Source organism: Cupressus sempervirens, chromosome 8, assembly GCF_028749045.1.
Source record: "Cupressus sempervirens isolate cs-2001-9-10 chromosome 8, ASM2874904v1, whole genome shotgun sequence".
Lineage (NCBI taxonomy): Eukaryota > Viridiplantae > Streptophyta > Pinopsida > Cupressales > Cupressaceae > Cupressus > Cupressus sempervirens.
In genome coordinates this window covers 623628828-623644634 of record NC_143125.1, presented here as the reverse complement: position 1 = coordinate 623644634, position 15807 = coordinate 623628828, and the positions used below count along the sequence as shown (strand labels likewise).

Here is a 15807-nt window from a genome sequence, read left to right as displayed (position 1 = left end):
CACCATGTTTAATTTTGAAAATAATGTCTAGTTACCAAAAATTGACATATTATGTCAACGATTAAATGGAAAATAGAGTAAGAAGGTATAGAAAATAACTTTTGTCCTCCTACTACTTTGATACTATGTAGACCAAAAAATTTAGTGATCAATGTGCTTTCATAAGTATGAACATGATTATAGTAATTTGGTAGCATACGAAGAAGTACTTGTAAAATGGTCACACTAGTAAACAATGAAGAAAAGAAAAATAATAGGATGCTGAAACCCTGTGGAACATTAAGGAAAATTGAGTAATCCCAGAATATAAAATTTGTGTACCTTACAACTAGCATTAGTTGGCTACCACACCTAAATGTATACCTTAAAGGACTCTTTTCGTTATAGCTAGCATCTTAAGATACAAAGATGCATCAATTTCCAAGGATGTTGACAAAAATTGCCAAATAAACTAAGAACAATAACTCCCACTTTCTTTGACTAATTGCAAAAATTGCATAGATGAGACTAAATTAGTATGCACGGTGTTTAAAATGTAAATCTCTTGTACACCCAAAACCAAGTGTGGCAAATTCAAAATTTTGTGAATCCAATATGTCTAGGGACAAACACACAAACTCAAATATACTAAAATGCATTTTGTACATTACCTCACTACACCCATAAACAATTTCACATCCAAATCAATATATCCCATATCTATAGATGAAGATGGTATTAGATGCTCAGTTGAACATTTTGTCAGTAGAACATGTTTACTTTTACATAGCTTTGGATCAAAATGCAATCAAAAAACTCATATTCAAAACAGGATAACTAAACAGGTTCAGGAAATTTGTACTATATTTTATAACACTCCTGTAGTAAGTTCTTTTAATGGTGCAACTACCTTGAGGATAAAATGTCTGATTGCCACATGCAGGATAAAATGTACCTTTCCCATCTTTGAGCCCCTTACTCTAGGTCCCCATATAACAACTCACATCTGCCCATCTGTAGACTCCATGGCCATGCTTCAACCCATCAAGCCATTGCCCATCATATTTATCCCTATTGGTCTAACTCATAATCTCCATTTGATCATGGGTTTCCACCATATCTTCTAACTTATCATAAAAGGCAACAAGGTTAAGCCTGCTAAGGTTGGCATGAAAATCTAGCTTCTCTTTTTCTTCCTTGAAATTCACTTCTTTGAAGGCATCATAGTATACAATCTTCATCCTCACACATCTATTTCTATAATCTCTTAGTCTTGCCATGTGTCCCGCTTCCTCCAATTTCACCATTTCTACCTTTAGCTTATTAATGTTCTCCATGAGCTTTTCCTCCACCTCCCCTGCCGCTCTCAAGCAATGTCTAGCCTGGTAAGAAATAAAAAGAACAATTCTCAGTACATATTAATTTAACAAACAAATTGTGCATCACAAAGCTTTTCATAATTAAACTCAGTTTCATATGTACCAATTTACTATGGACTGATGTTTTCTACTTATGTATAAATATATTCCAACTATAAGACAATTATTAGGATTCAATTATATAATTTTTGAATCCAATCTATTGATTCATTTACATGAATAAATGATTGGCTGTATATAAAAATCTATGACTTTTTAGTTGAATTTATGAACTCATTTCTCATGAGTAGCTATATACAAGAATCTCTCTCATGAGAATGATGGCAATAGATGGATGCAATAAAAAGAAAAATAAAGAGGAAGGCAATAAATGGACAAGTTATTATGGATCAGTTAAGTGGGTTCTTATCACTGATTACTAATGAAAAATAGACCAACAAATTTAACTAAAAAACTACACAATTAAATTCTAGTTCTAGAAGTATCATAATTTAACTTGCTATGAAAAATTATCAAAACTTTACATACTAAACAGATAAAAGTAGTTTTCATTTTAGAAATTATAAAAAATAAATTAAAATATAGATCAAAGTTTAAATGCTTAATCCGCCATTCACTCTTGCAGGTTACATCATGGATCCAATGATAGGCTTCCAAACCTGATTGCTAAGTAATCTGTAGTTCTCTTTAGCTAGCTGAATTAACAATTTAACACTAAATTCTACTTTTCTACACCTAGTTCTACTCTTCTATCAAATCAAGCAAGTGAAAACTAAATTCTATTTAGGAAATTGCATTATAAGTACAATGAAGGACAAAAAAGTTCTTAAAAAACCAAGCAAGATGACAAATTAGAGGGCATTTTGAAACTGGCCTCCATCTTTGCTTTTTTGGCTTGCAAATAATTTAAAAGTAAGATGAATAATGTCAAGAAGCTTAATTGAATTCCAAGGCCAAGAGCATCTAGTTGAACTTCCATGGTAGAATAAGGTGCACCTTGTGATAAGGGAAGCATAGAAAACCCTTCCAAGTTAACACTACTTGTGTCAGCATGGAAGACTACATCATACCCAGTGTGATTTGAAATATTAGCCTGATCTTGGGTAGTAAATAGGGAATTCAATAAGAGTGGTTGCAAACACAGAATTCAATAAATGAATTTCATTGATGTGTGTAACATTTTAATTGATGATAAAAAACTCTATAAAATTACCAGGAGTAAAGGAACTTCCTCGATAGGAAGCTTTGGTCCAAGATCCCCTTGAGCTACCATAGCCTAAAGAAGAGGAAGGAAGAGACAACTATTAGAATCCTAAACAACATACAAATACCATAAAAAAATCAATACATGCATAACTTGAATGAGTGTGGCTAAAAATGAAGGTGGCTATGATCATTCGCATGCAAGCAGTGTGTAAATGCTTGCCATAAATAAACTAAATGAAAGAAAACATTCAATAATGTCCAAGGGACCACCAGCATATAAATATCAAAAAACCTCCAATGAAGTACTTTCATAAAACTATAAGCTTATACAACTGTCTAGATCAACAATTTCTATCCATTTATGAACTTTTTAGTAAACTCATGGACTAACAATAACCTTATGTTTAAAGAAACTAAAAATTCTGGAACAAAGCTGAAAGTGTTCTCAAAGCTTGCAGCTTATGCTACAGAAAGAATAGAAATTAAGTCTTGTTAAGTAAACTCATGGGAGTCATGATACTTGTGCTTCTTTATTGCTTTTTAAGGATATCATTTTTAGAAGCTCTCATCAGCATCATATCACCAACCCCTTTGCCAAGTAATAACCTTATGGTTAGAAGAAACTAAGAATTTAGCAAAAAAAGCCAAAAGGGTTCTCAAATCAAGAAACTTATGCTACTGAAAGAATAGAAATTAAGTCTTGAGTCACAAGAAGTTACAAATTTGAACTAGGTCTAAATTTAAACCTTCACTGTATTTGACTATATTCACTTAGATCTAAAATAAATCATATTATACATGATAGCATACTCTAAAACCATTTTAGATTTAATAAAGATTATAATCAACACAAAGTTAGGAAATGTAAAATGTAAACAAGTAAATATATGCATGGATGTATGCACACATGCATGTGTGTATGTGTGTGTGCATGTGTGTGCGCGCGCGCGCGTGTGTGTGTGTGTGTGTGTGTGTGTTTGTGTGTGTGTGTGTGTGTGTGTGTGTGTGTTTGTGTGTGTGTGTGTGTGTGTGTGTGTGTGTGTGTGTGTGTGTGTGTGTGTGTGTGTGTGTGTGTGTGTGTGTGTGTGTGTGTGTGTGTGTGTGTGTGTGTGTGTGAGAGAGAGAGAGAGAGAATGCATTCCTTTGTATATTGTAGGTTGTAGCAGATAGAAGAAAATGGAATAGAAACACAGGAACAAGGATCCAAGAATTTTTTTTATTCTAGAGGATCAAATGGAGCACTAGCATTCAAGATGGATGCTTCTACAGGACAAAGACACACAACTTATATTCACCACTACAGGTCACTTGCACAATATCTAGGTGCTCCAAACCTGTATGGCCATCAGAAATGGACACTTGCATCAAAGAATGGTGCCCTTCCCTCTGCAAATCACAAAACTAGACACATGTACTAAAGAATGGAGATCCTACAGACTGAGAACACAAATTATTTTGCAGAAACACTACTCCATGACAATTCTACACTCTAACACTGGTGTCTAGACAAATAGTGGAGCCCTTAATACTAAGAGATGCATGATCATTCACAGTTTCATCAGATTGACATATAAACTACTATATGGACTCCGGACATCTGGAAAGCTAAATATTTACCTGAATAGGGACAAAAGACAAAGGTGTTGTTGTTTGGGAGACTATCTTGGTCAGTCCTCTAGGTGGTATCTTTCAACCTATTGAATATTTGGGTGTGTGAGATATGCTAGAGACTAGCCAAATACTATTAAGTGGTGTTTACAAGAGACAAAACAAAAAATCTTGGATACCAAGTTCAAAAGAAGGTAAAAATTAACAAAAAAATAAGATCATGGTTTCTTAGCTATTGAAATCTAACTTGTAAGACAATGTTTCTTAGCTTTTAAAACCTAGCTTGTATCATATGTATTCAAAATTTGGCATCTCATACCCAACAAAAAGGTGAAAAGATGGAATAAGAGCTAGAATGAACCTAAAGCTAACCCTAAATTCTTCTCAAGGTAGCACTGACAAAAATTATGGCAAATAGAGGATCTTTTCCCATGCATGGTATGACAACTACACAAAAATATCCATATCCATTGCATGCCACAACATCTCTGTTAGGAATTGGAAAAGCTCATTTCCTCTCGTAGAAAAATGTTTCTTGATAGTTCACAACTTCTAAGCCCTTTGTTGTGAAGCTAAAAGATGGAGAGGACAAAGATAACAAAGGCATAATTTATGAGATTGAACTAATGTCAAATTTATGAATTACGACAACAGAATGTGAAGAGAATGCCATGTTTAAATACACGCACTAAAATTTCATAAGCATAAGATACCAACAAGTCTTGTATGGGAATGTACCTAGTACAATAAATTATGAGAAGTTGTGATGACATAAAAATGCCCATCAGAAGCAAACAATCTCAGAATGAGGAAGATGTCAAGATTTTCATAGTTGAGAGTTATGCCATTTTAACCAACTTATGTTTCACTTAGAAAAATCTCCAAAGGCTATATGGCCTCATAGATTTTACTCACACAGGAAAAAATTCACATTAATTTATTTCATGTGAAAATTATAGCATAAAGAATATATCTATACCTCCTTTCAAAGTGTCAATTTAGATATTACTGTCCACGTTTCAGTTTTTCTCTCTCATTTCTTGATAGAACCATCTTGAGATCTATGAGGACACTACAATCTAAAAACTCAATAGCTAGGAATCAGTTAGGTAGCTAAATGATGGTCTCATTCTAGTTAACTTCACTAAATGATAGACAATCAAAAAAATTGATTTAAAAACATCTTTACTGAAGCTCATAGTCCTTGCCAACAATTTAAAGAAGATTATAACATATTCAAAAGTAAAGCTTTTATATTTTGTATTTTACATCAAAGCTGTACAAAAACTATCAAAAACCAACAATGAAAAGGCACCAACATCCAAAAAAATACATGCATGACTAAATAGTAAACAAAGTAGCATGTGCACTTAAATTTCTATATAATGTTTGATAAGCATGACTTCACATAATTTATTAACCCCATTCAAAGCAATATCACCAATCATAAAGTAACAACTTATCTAACTAAAACCTGTGATCTTGGGAGACTATACTTACCTAATCTGATGTAGAAAGAATTGAATGAAGATTTGGTATTGAATCAGTACTTTCAATCTTCATAGTCACATGGTTATCCGCACCACAACCTTCACATAATTACAAATACAAATGCATTGATATTTTATCACTTTTTAAATTCTGATTTAAAATATAAATTAAGGGAAAATGCTATATCAAGCCCAATACTATCTGCACAGGATTATATTACACTGAAATGTTAAAAAATTTCTTCAAAGGTTTACTTTCAAGGTAATCTTTCAACTCATGCACCACCTTAGCATCTTTAACAAAGGAAACAACATAATAATCTATGTCATTCTCAACTCCAAATTTAATATCATCCCAATCTTTATCTGTGAAAAAAAAGATAAGAAATAGATTTTATCAAATACCAAATTAAGTTATCTCAGATGTTGTGTTGGTCAAAACAACTCATCACATATACAAGCAACAACAAAATACAAATATTACACATATTTCAAGATTGATAAACATATCATTCAATTATATTCTAGGTAACTTCAATCAATCAATATTAGGTACAAAAAAGGGAAATCACAATGAAATCAAAGTCCCTAAGAAAGAAGTAGATTGAAATGTACATGTCAATAAGCAAAAAAAATCTAATTTGTTATGCATGCCTGAGAGTTCATAAAATGGTCTTAACCTATAATGGAAGGCAAGGTAGCACTTTTTCCACGCACATTTAAGTATCATCGTGATTTAAGCTCTCCTCCATCGATTACTTCACAAATTATAGAATTTGATGTTTTTGACTTCACTTGCAGTGACATCATCCCCCCTAGAGAAATTCAAATAAGAATAAGAAATAGAAAGCTATGAAAATGTTGCGAATAAAATTAGTAACTCTATTCTTTTCAACTAATAAATGAATTTTCAAGCCAGCATAAGAGAATGTACCATCAACAAGTAGTGTGTCTCCTTTCTCCACATCATTCACAAAATCATCACAATTCACGCTTACACAATCTTCAGAGCCCACTTCTCTTTTGATTGTGAAAGTAAACTCTTGGCCCTTTGTGAGCATGATAGGCTATGGTAGATCTCCACTTCTAACTTCAGGGCCCTACAATAAAATGATCTTTTAATTTATTATTTAAGCAAAGGACTAACTCAAAAGACATATCAAAAAGGGGATTATATGATAAATTGCACCTAAAACACAAAAAATGACTATTAATAATGTAGATGTATTTTAATTTAGGATGAAAAAAAAGTGAAATAGATTTCAAATCTACATCTTTTCTGACTGGCTAACAGTGTTGCAATATGAAAATAACCCACATTATGATGTTTTCAAACAGTTAGTTCCAGTAACAACCTGTATATAATAAAGGAGTTTCAACACTTATGCAACTCTAGATGAAAGCAAATCTTGTATGATCTTAAAGATTTCATGCATATTGATAATATTCTCCTATTATAAGATTTCATGCATATTGATAATAATAAACTTAGTTATCATTTATAAAACAAACTCTTAGACATTAGCGGTAGAAAATGCTTCCTATTTAAATTACCTACCAACAAAATAAGCATCTCACATTGCAGATTAAAGCCTGAAAATAGTTATAGAAAATGCATAGAAACAAATCTGAGCCTAGATCAAGATAGCTCAAGTCCATACGAAATGTCTCAATGATTGAGTTTCTATATATAGTTATCTTATTTTAGGGCACCAAAATGGGTTTTATCCCCTCACACAAGTAAATGATCTATTAAAATATCCTAGATTTGTAATTATAAAGCTTTTCTTCAAACAAAATGCCACAATCAAATTGTGAACTAGAGAATAGTGGAAGGCCACACAGGTAATTACTTCCCACAAATACTATGATAAGAAAAGATAATGCTCACACACTACTTGAGATCTAAAATAGAACAAGCTTCAGCAATACATTGCAATATATATATATGGATCTTTTGGCACTGTTACTAAAATCGTTTACCTTCTAGGTAAGAACATAAGTTTGTTTCAATATACAAATCTTCAAAAGGAATTCCGTATCAGAAAAAAAAAAAAAAAAAAAAAGTAACAAGAAATAAATTAAATTGCAGTGCACTAGGAATAATATAACACATAATGAATACTAAACCTCAATTGAACAAAAGACTATACAGTGGCTTCAATAAAACTGATGCTACACCTAAACCATCACTTGTAGAAAGCTACTTGAAGATATGTAGTACAAACCATCCTAGAGAACAACCTCTATTTTTTAAAAACTTTTACTTTTACTGGGTGAAGTTTTACTTTTTGCCTTGGCAAAGAAACCAAGTCTTCAAATAACTTATCTTCAGGTTTAACTTGTTTGCTAGAAGTTAAAGATTGTTGTGGATATGCATCATTGTAAGTTCCATCATGAATGGAGATGAAAGCCAATTTACCTAACTAGATTCTTATGATGAATATATGAGAGCACTTCAATTTCATTTTTGAATTCTACTGCATCGTGCACTTGTAGAGATCCTTTCTTGTTCCTCTTTGTGCCACCAGTTAGCCCACATTATTGAATGTCCTATACAAGAAAGTCTTATAGCAAGCAATTTACCCAAGATTCTTGGAGTTGTTCCACTATAAGATATGATGAAATCATGAGCTAATTGCCTATTATTTAAGAAAATGAGAAACACTATAAGACACTTTGTAGTGCTGCAATAATAGCCAAATCACCAAAGTAGGCATGCTTTCTCCATCATATTCTCTCTCAGACACAGATGTAACATGCATTTTGGTTACAAGTGATTTCTAGGAGCTTGGGGTTCACTATCAATTCCAACACCTTCGACTAAAATTTTTGAACAAGTCAAAAGTTGTTCCAATATAATGATTAATAATAAACTTTATAATTGTTCAAGTCAAAATTTTATCATTAGCAAAAATGGTAGATAATTTTGTTCATGGTCTCAAGGAAAACAAAGACTGCTTGACAATAGCAAGAAACAACATAGATGACTTAGAAATAGTCTATCACAATGAAAGACATATTTTTCCCATCATAACACTAGAAGTGCTCTACTATCTCATTTTTGGTAATAGAGACACCCCCCAAACATGAAGGATTCACCCCCCAAACATCTGCAAACATGAAATGATCCACTGTCTATTAGACTGGTGTCTAATCTGAGCTAAACCTCCATCAGCAATTACCATCCAATACTGCACTTACACCAAGTTTTCCCACTCTCCTGCATTTGGTTAATATAGTACAAATAAATTATCACAACCTCATTTTCTCCCACCAATAACAATGACTACAGGTGGTAGGAGAGAATCTACATTAGAAACTTCAGAATAAGTACAGTTGATTGTGCCTAACCAGTCACTGGTTTGAATGCACTAGTCTATTATTCCCTACTCAACCTACAATGAAAATTAAAAGAATGCGTGGACAAGATAACAAAAATAATAAAATGTTCTCACATTAAATATTAGTCAAAATGCATTTGATACATCATAGGAACTCACTGTTCCATGGGACAAAGATAGAATTGCAGAGAACAGGATTATTCTATTAATTAAATTTTTTTCAAAATGCCTTGTCTCACCACCCCAACTCTACTTCTCCCCCAGACACTCAACAAATCCCTTCTAAATAACCAAACAACAGTAAACAACCATTGCTGTCTAACTATCTGACTACTACCAGTTAGTTATAAACTAAAATTTGTTGTCTAAGTTGACACAAAGTGTCAACTTTGACAACTTACAATCATATATGCCTTTAATAAATTTCACTAACCTTTTCAAAGGTTTTATAACTTCACTAACCCTTTCAAAGACACCTAAAACCCTTACAAGATTTACTAGGCCTAAATTGCCAATATGGAAAATTGTAACTTTTGAGCACTTTTAGTGCTTTCACAACTTTTAGTTAGCCTTAGAGGCCATATTACATTTGTTTTAGACCTTATAGGCCTTTAGATTCCCAAAAAAATTGACCTTTCAATAGCCTCCTAGGTGCATGTTAACATTACAATGCCCTTAACTTCAATACATGCCTTTATAGTTTAGTCTTCAAAACATGCAATGCACACATACAATCTTTTTTTATCATTTTATAGTTTTAAAGAAAGAAATGCACACATACAATCTCCTCCCTATAAATATAACCTTTATGACTATTCTATGGTTTAAAGGAAACAAGAAAGCTATGAGAAATTTCAACTCAAAATGACTATGGGCATACACTATAGTCCATTGTGCTCTAAATCCACTCAGCAGGAGGATACTTAAAACAATAAAATTTAAAAAGTTTGGCCACAAATTTACTCAACCTGAGATGGATGCAAGTAATCTTTTTAAAGATATAAGTAGGGCTACACACCGCTCACATAGGAGAGGGGTGGCAATTAAGAACAGGTATACAAATAGATAAGAGCATATTGGAATCATGATAACGAGAATCAATAGCTAGTCACACACACTCAGCTAGTTAACATTCACAGGAGACCCACAGAACACTACAGTCAATATTGATGGATAAAGGTCATATTTTTAGGGAATCAATTCATAGTAGACTTGAATAGATAAGCATATGCAGGAAAACCTAAAAAAAATATTTGGAAACTTGTAAACTTTACATAGTAGAAAATAATATCAGTTTAGGGAAATAATGGATTAGCTTTAAAAAAATCATGAAGGCAAATCAATTCAAGCACCAAACAACAAAGCATAGCAATGGATAGTACTTGTATATACCCAATATGCTAGTGGTTTCCACCACCATGCAGATGTTCTATTGGATTCATCGCGGCTCCATGCACCTTGGGCCAATAGTTTCTTTTGGGTTAGGAAGTGTGAGCTTTAAGCATTGGCTTTCAGTCCGACCACCATCGTCAGTCTGACCGATCATGGCTCTGTAGCTACTTGGCACAATCTTTCTAGCTCCAAATGAAAGTTCTATCCTATAAATTGAAGTTGATTTCAAACAAGTATTGATCCAGGGTATAAAATAATTGTAAAATCAAAATGTAGTATAAACATAAACTAAAAATCAACTTTTGAATCAATATACTAAACAAAAGATGAAAATAGGAACAAAGAAAAAAAATATTTGATTATTATATATGCTAACGAGAAATTATTATTACCTGAAAGTTTTATTATCCAAATTATGACTAATGATGATTGTGTAGTCTCTAGAGGCCTGAACAAAGGAGCCATGATCTCCCACATGTTGTTCTACATTGCAAACCACAACATCCTAAGGAATACATATGAGGAGCAGCACATTTCCCACACTCAGATTGGCCCTCTTAACAACATAAACAAATTGGCCACTATAGATTCTTTCAGCAGTGATGAAGAGCTCGTGTTGCGGCCTGTGGGATGTCTGCAATTCACATGGCACAATTACAATAGAATATGTCCAAAATGGATAGTTACAACCCCCAAAATAGGCACAAGGCATGGGCGGACAAGTGATGGACATAATCAAATTAATTGTCAGCTACATTCCTATTGTCTTGAATTTAATCATATAAATTTTTATATCTTACTAAATTTGGGGTAAGAACATAAAATTTCAAAATAAGTTTTTTTCACACATCTAGGCTAGCCAATATTAACTATCACATGTGTTTATGATTCAGCAACTATGCCCTACAACTTTTCTACTTTTCTTTTATAATAATGTACTCTTCATCAACAAGAATTAGTAATTATTCACCCTCAATATGGGATGAGAGAGAAATGTACAAGAATAAGTAATAATCTATTGAACTAAAAGATGAATAGTAATTATAGATCATGGAATTAGGTTTCTAGATGGCTATTAATGGTGAATGCATCCGAGTCATTTGTCAGCACTGTTTAATACAATATTCACATTCCATCCCCTGCCTCTACATTATGATAAACATTGTGTTATACTTCTGGTTAAAACAATTAGAACAACAGGATGAGCATCATAATGCATTATAATTTGCAAGTCTCCCGATTTTCACTCAAATTTCTACTTCCCCCCTTGAGCATAATGTGGAATAGTTGGCTTGTAGGAAGAGCTATTTTCTTATTTGAATTTGTTTGCACAGAGTTCATAGTAAGCCTTTTGCAGCTTCCATTAAATAGAATACGACCATATTCAGATAGATCAATAGAAATTGATATTTGAAAGAACAAGAATTTAGATATAGATTCATATTTCTCAAATGTTAGTAGGAGGAAGGTCGGTATGATTGAATATGTTCAAAATGTCTGCAAGATTGACACCCTTACCAGGTTGCTGCCAGCAGCTTGCTAATGTCATTTATGTGCAGGAAAAATGGTAAAATATTTTTCAATATCCAAATGCAAACTCTAAATCTAAATCAAAATAGTAAGATTTCCCTCAATGTTTGCACAATGCAAGGAAGAATTAAATGTTATAGAAAAAGAAGAATTTCATCTCAAGATTTGTAGAAACCTTGGCACGTCACTTACCTAGAATCCTCAGAATTGACAAAAAGAAAACCCTACCACAAACGATGTGACCTCTTTGCAAAGTGATAGACTGCAAACATCAAGTAGAAAGTTAGCACTCACCCTAAACTAATTGATATTTCTACAACCGTAAGATTTTCAACATCTGATCTGATCTAATATAGGGAAATAAACATAGTTTCTCCTTCCATTTTTGAAATAAGGTCGTGAAGACAGTTTTCCATCAACACATAAGAGAGTGAAGATGTCCACACCTATTGCTAATTTTTTTCCATGCAACTACACTTTATGCATGTAGGAAAAATGTACGAATGAAAACAAACCGCATGCCACATGCCATTTTTTTACACCCCTCCTTTTTTTTCTAATTTTTTGAAAGATAATATGAAAAGATCGCTAGGAAAAGGAAGGGCAACCAATGACGAAAAATAAATAAAATGAAATAATTACATTTTAATACAAAATTTTGTAGGCACCATCGATAAAACAATTGTGCACAAATTTTAAGGAATGAATTAATTGAAAAAAGAAGGTTAAAAACTTTAGTCTCCACCTATGCTAGGCGAGACTAAAAAGAATTGAGTTGTTTCATATCCAAATCTTGACAATATCATGGACGGCTTTTGAAAAGATTTCAAAGCTCAGTGGCCATGCTCTAAGCATTGTCAAGAAACGCAACCCCATTAGTTGCATATGTGAAACAAAGAGTTGAAGTTCAAGGTTAATTACCTTGCACCCCTCCTATAGGTGCTCCAACAATCAGAAAAGGAGATCTATGCTACCCATGTTCAATATGACTTCTACCTCCGTGGATTCAAAATTCAAACTCATTTTTTGGGAGAATTTATTGCTTGTTGAGATATTATTATAAGTGAGCAGCCCTATGCCCATTTTTAATGGAGAATCCATTTCATGTAAATGAGCTATTGAGTCTCATATATATAACACTTTTTGACTCCTTATTAATCAACAAAGGAACCTAAGTGTATGTGTCTTGCATTGTAGATGGTTGTTCTCAAAAGTCTAACTCTTAATTGTGTCTATGAATGTCTAATGCATATGTGTTTTATCATTGTTACTTTTGTGGACTAGTGATCCATGATTCATAAAGCTCTATTTCAGTTATAAGAGGATATATGTTGAGCATGAGGCTCTTCATTTCTGTTATTTCCTTTGTTTCTTTTTTCCTCCTTTAATTTACAATAAGGCTTATGTCGGAACAGGTGAAGAACTGGCCTTATAATCATGGATATTGACTCACAAACCTATCATGCATTTGTGTGGCTTTCCATGATTGGTAGTTAAGTAGGATAGATTTATTCTAAACAAATATTTAGACCAACAAGTCAACCCTTAATCCATTGGGAATGACCTCATTGATCTTGTTTTACCACATATCAAAATCTAGAATATTAAAATGTAATTAAATGAAACAACCACTGCACAATTTCTAGACTCTTTATATGATGACACACAAAATAAGCCACTCCTTTTTCTATCATCAAGCATATGTTAGTGAAATGGTTGCTTTGACAGAAATACACTGCTAGATATTATTTCCATTTTACATTTATCTACCATCAAAAGAAAGTTTGTGGAAATGATTGTTGAATGTCTTCTAACTCATGGCCTAGCAAAATATGCAAGAAGAAAATGATGTCAATTTGCAATCTCATTTCATTTGAATGAGAAGTTTTTGCTTCTAGCATGTATCTTGCATTGACAACAAGTACTGGTAGGTTCCTGATACACCGGCACATAACTAGTCCCACATTAGTGGCCTTTCCTACTAAGAAATTATGTTGTAGTTGTTGTGTGATAAGTGTTAGTTTTTGAAAGCAGATGATCCAACCATTAAACCATACAAATGATAGAAATGTGGTTAAAGAATAGACTTTAACACCAATCCAAGCTTACCCTAAATGATGTAGCTTGTGTTAGTGTGGTTCAGCTCTTCAATGTTGCCAGGTGTGAATTAATCCTTTCACGCTACCTTCTTTTAGCTTCACTATGACTCTTTGATGCTACAAGAGCCTTCACTTCTAAAATCTCTTTCAATGTCAATGAATTTGAAGCATTCACGAGCTCTCCTTTGCTATAATCAAGCACCAAAGAACCCAAGCTGTCAAACCCTATTGGTGCTAAAGTTGTAAAACCCTTTTGGCAAATACTCCTAGCCACAAAATGCACTATAGGAAATGATTAAGCCACACAAGCTGTTTTTTGTGTAACAATAAACAAGAAATTAGAGCAGCAACAATGAAATTATGGTAGCAAACAGAGTTTTTATTTATTTTGACATAGTGTAAGCCCGTGTTGGTCAAAATTTTGACCAACATGGGCTTGTATTTAAATATATATATATATATACATATATACATATGTATATGTATATATATATATGTATATATGTATATATATATATATATACATATATACATATATATATATATACATATATACATATATATATATATATACATATATATGTATATATGTATATGTATATATATATGTATATATGTATATGTATATATATATGTATATATGTATATATATACATATACATATATATATATATATATATATATATATATATATATATGTATATATGTATATATATGTTGCCTTGCATATTTCGACCAATTTGACCCCATTTTATTAGATGGTCGAAAATTTTGGTCTAAAAATGGGGTCAAATGTACTAGTGTCAATCACATTGATTCCCTAATCCTAACCGTTGTCATAAGTTTCCTAGCCAACAAAAAGACAGTCTTGGGACATCTTATACTAAAATTTGGAAAGTGTGTTCCAATAGTTCATCAATGACACATTCAAATCCATTTGCCACATGATATTCTAGAATAGTCAATGCCTTGAAATGACAAGATGAGTTTCTTAAAAGAATATTTTACAACTCCAAAGGTGCCATAAGTTGAGAACAAAATCAATCTTGTAGTTTTGACAGAAGATAAAAAAAAGGAACACTTCCATTGCAAAAAAAAACATGTTTTTAAAAATTACAAATGTTAGCTCAAGCAAGTCATATATTGTTGTTGACTTTTGGCATGAACCAAGTATATGTAGCTTGAAATTACTAACTGCCGGAGAAGGATCAAAATAATCTACCTTGTAAACATGATGCTAGCTTATGCTGGTGTCACTAACCCTTTTCCAGAGAACACCCATAACCAACTAGCTTTCATTGCTGCATCAAATATAAATTACTATATCCGTTATTTGTTGGATGACTGCCAAAAAGAAATGTAAATCTGTGTGAGTTCTCTAATGCAAAACCCTAAAGATTGTCTTACAAATTTCTTGTAGCCTGAGAAATCTCAGCCATAACCATCCCATGTGGACCCTAAGGTTCATCGCTTGTTGCATTAAGTACCTACAAAATAAAGAAAGTGATCTATGAGTTTCCACTTTGAAATGCCAAACAAAAAATATCATAAGAGATTTAGCTAAAAATGCACAAGCTTCTCTCTAAACTAAAAAGTGTTCTTAAACCCATGCAGTCAAGATATCCCATTTCAACTTCAATTGTTGTGGACTATTCTTTGTCATTTAAAATTTCAATTGATTTCAAAATGGTACTAGATGATTTGTCATAGCCAACCCTCAGGCTAAAAGAGGAGTTGCACATAAGAGTGAACTCTATCTCTTTTTTAGTTAAAACTTTAT

The 15807-nt window shown here is 32.6% G+C and overlaps 1 pseudogene; it reads right to left on the bottom strand.

The window, feature by feature from the left end:
* Positions 1–959: 959 nt before the first annotated feature.
* LOC149543986 (large ribosomal subunit protein uL2-like) lies at positions 960–11046 on the bottom strand (annotated as a pseudogene).
* Between the last annotated feature and the right edge of the window lie 4761 nt (positions 11047–15807).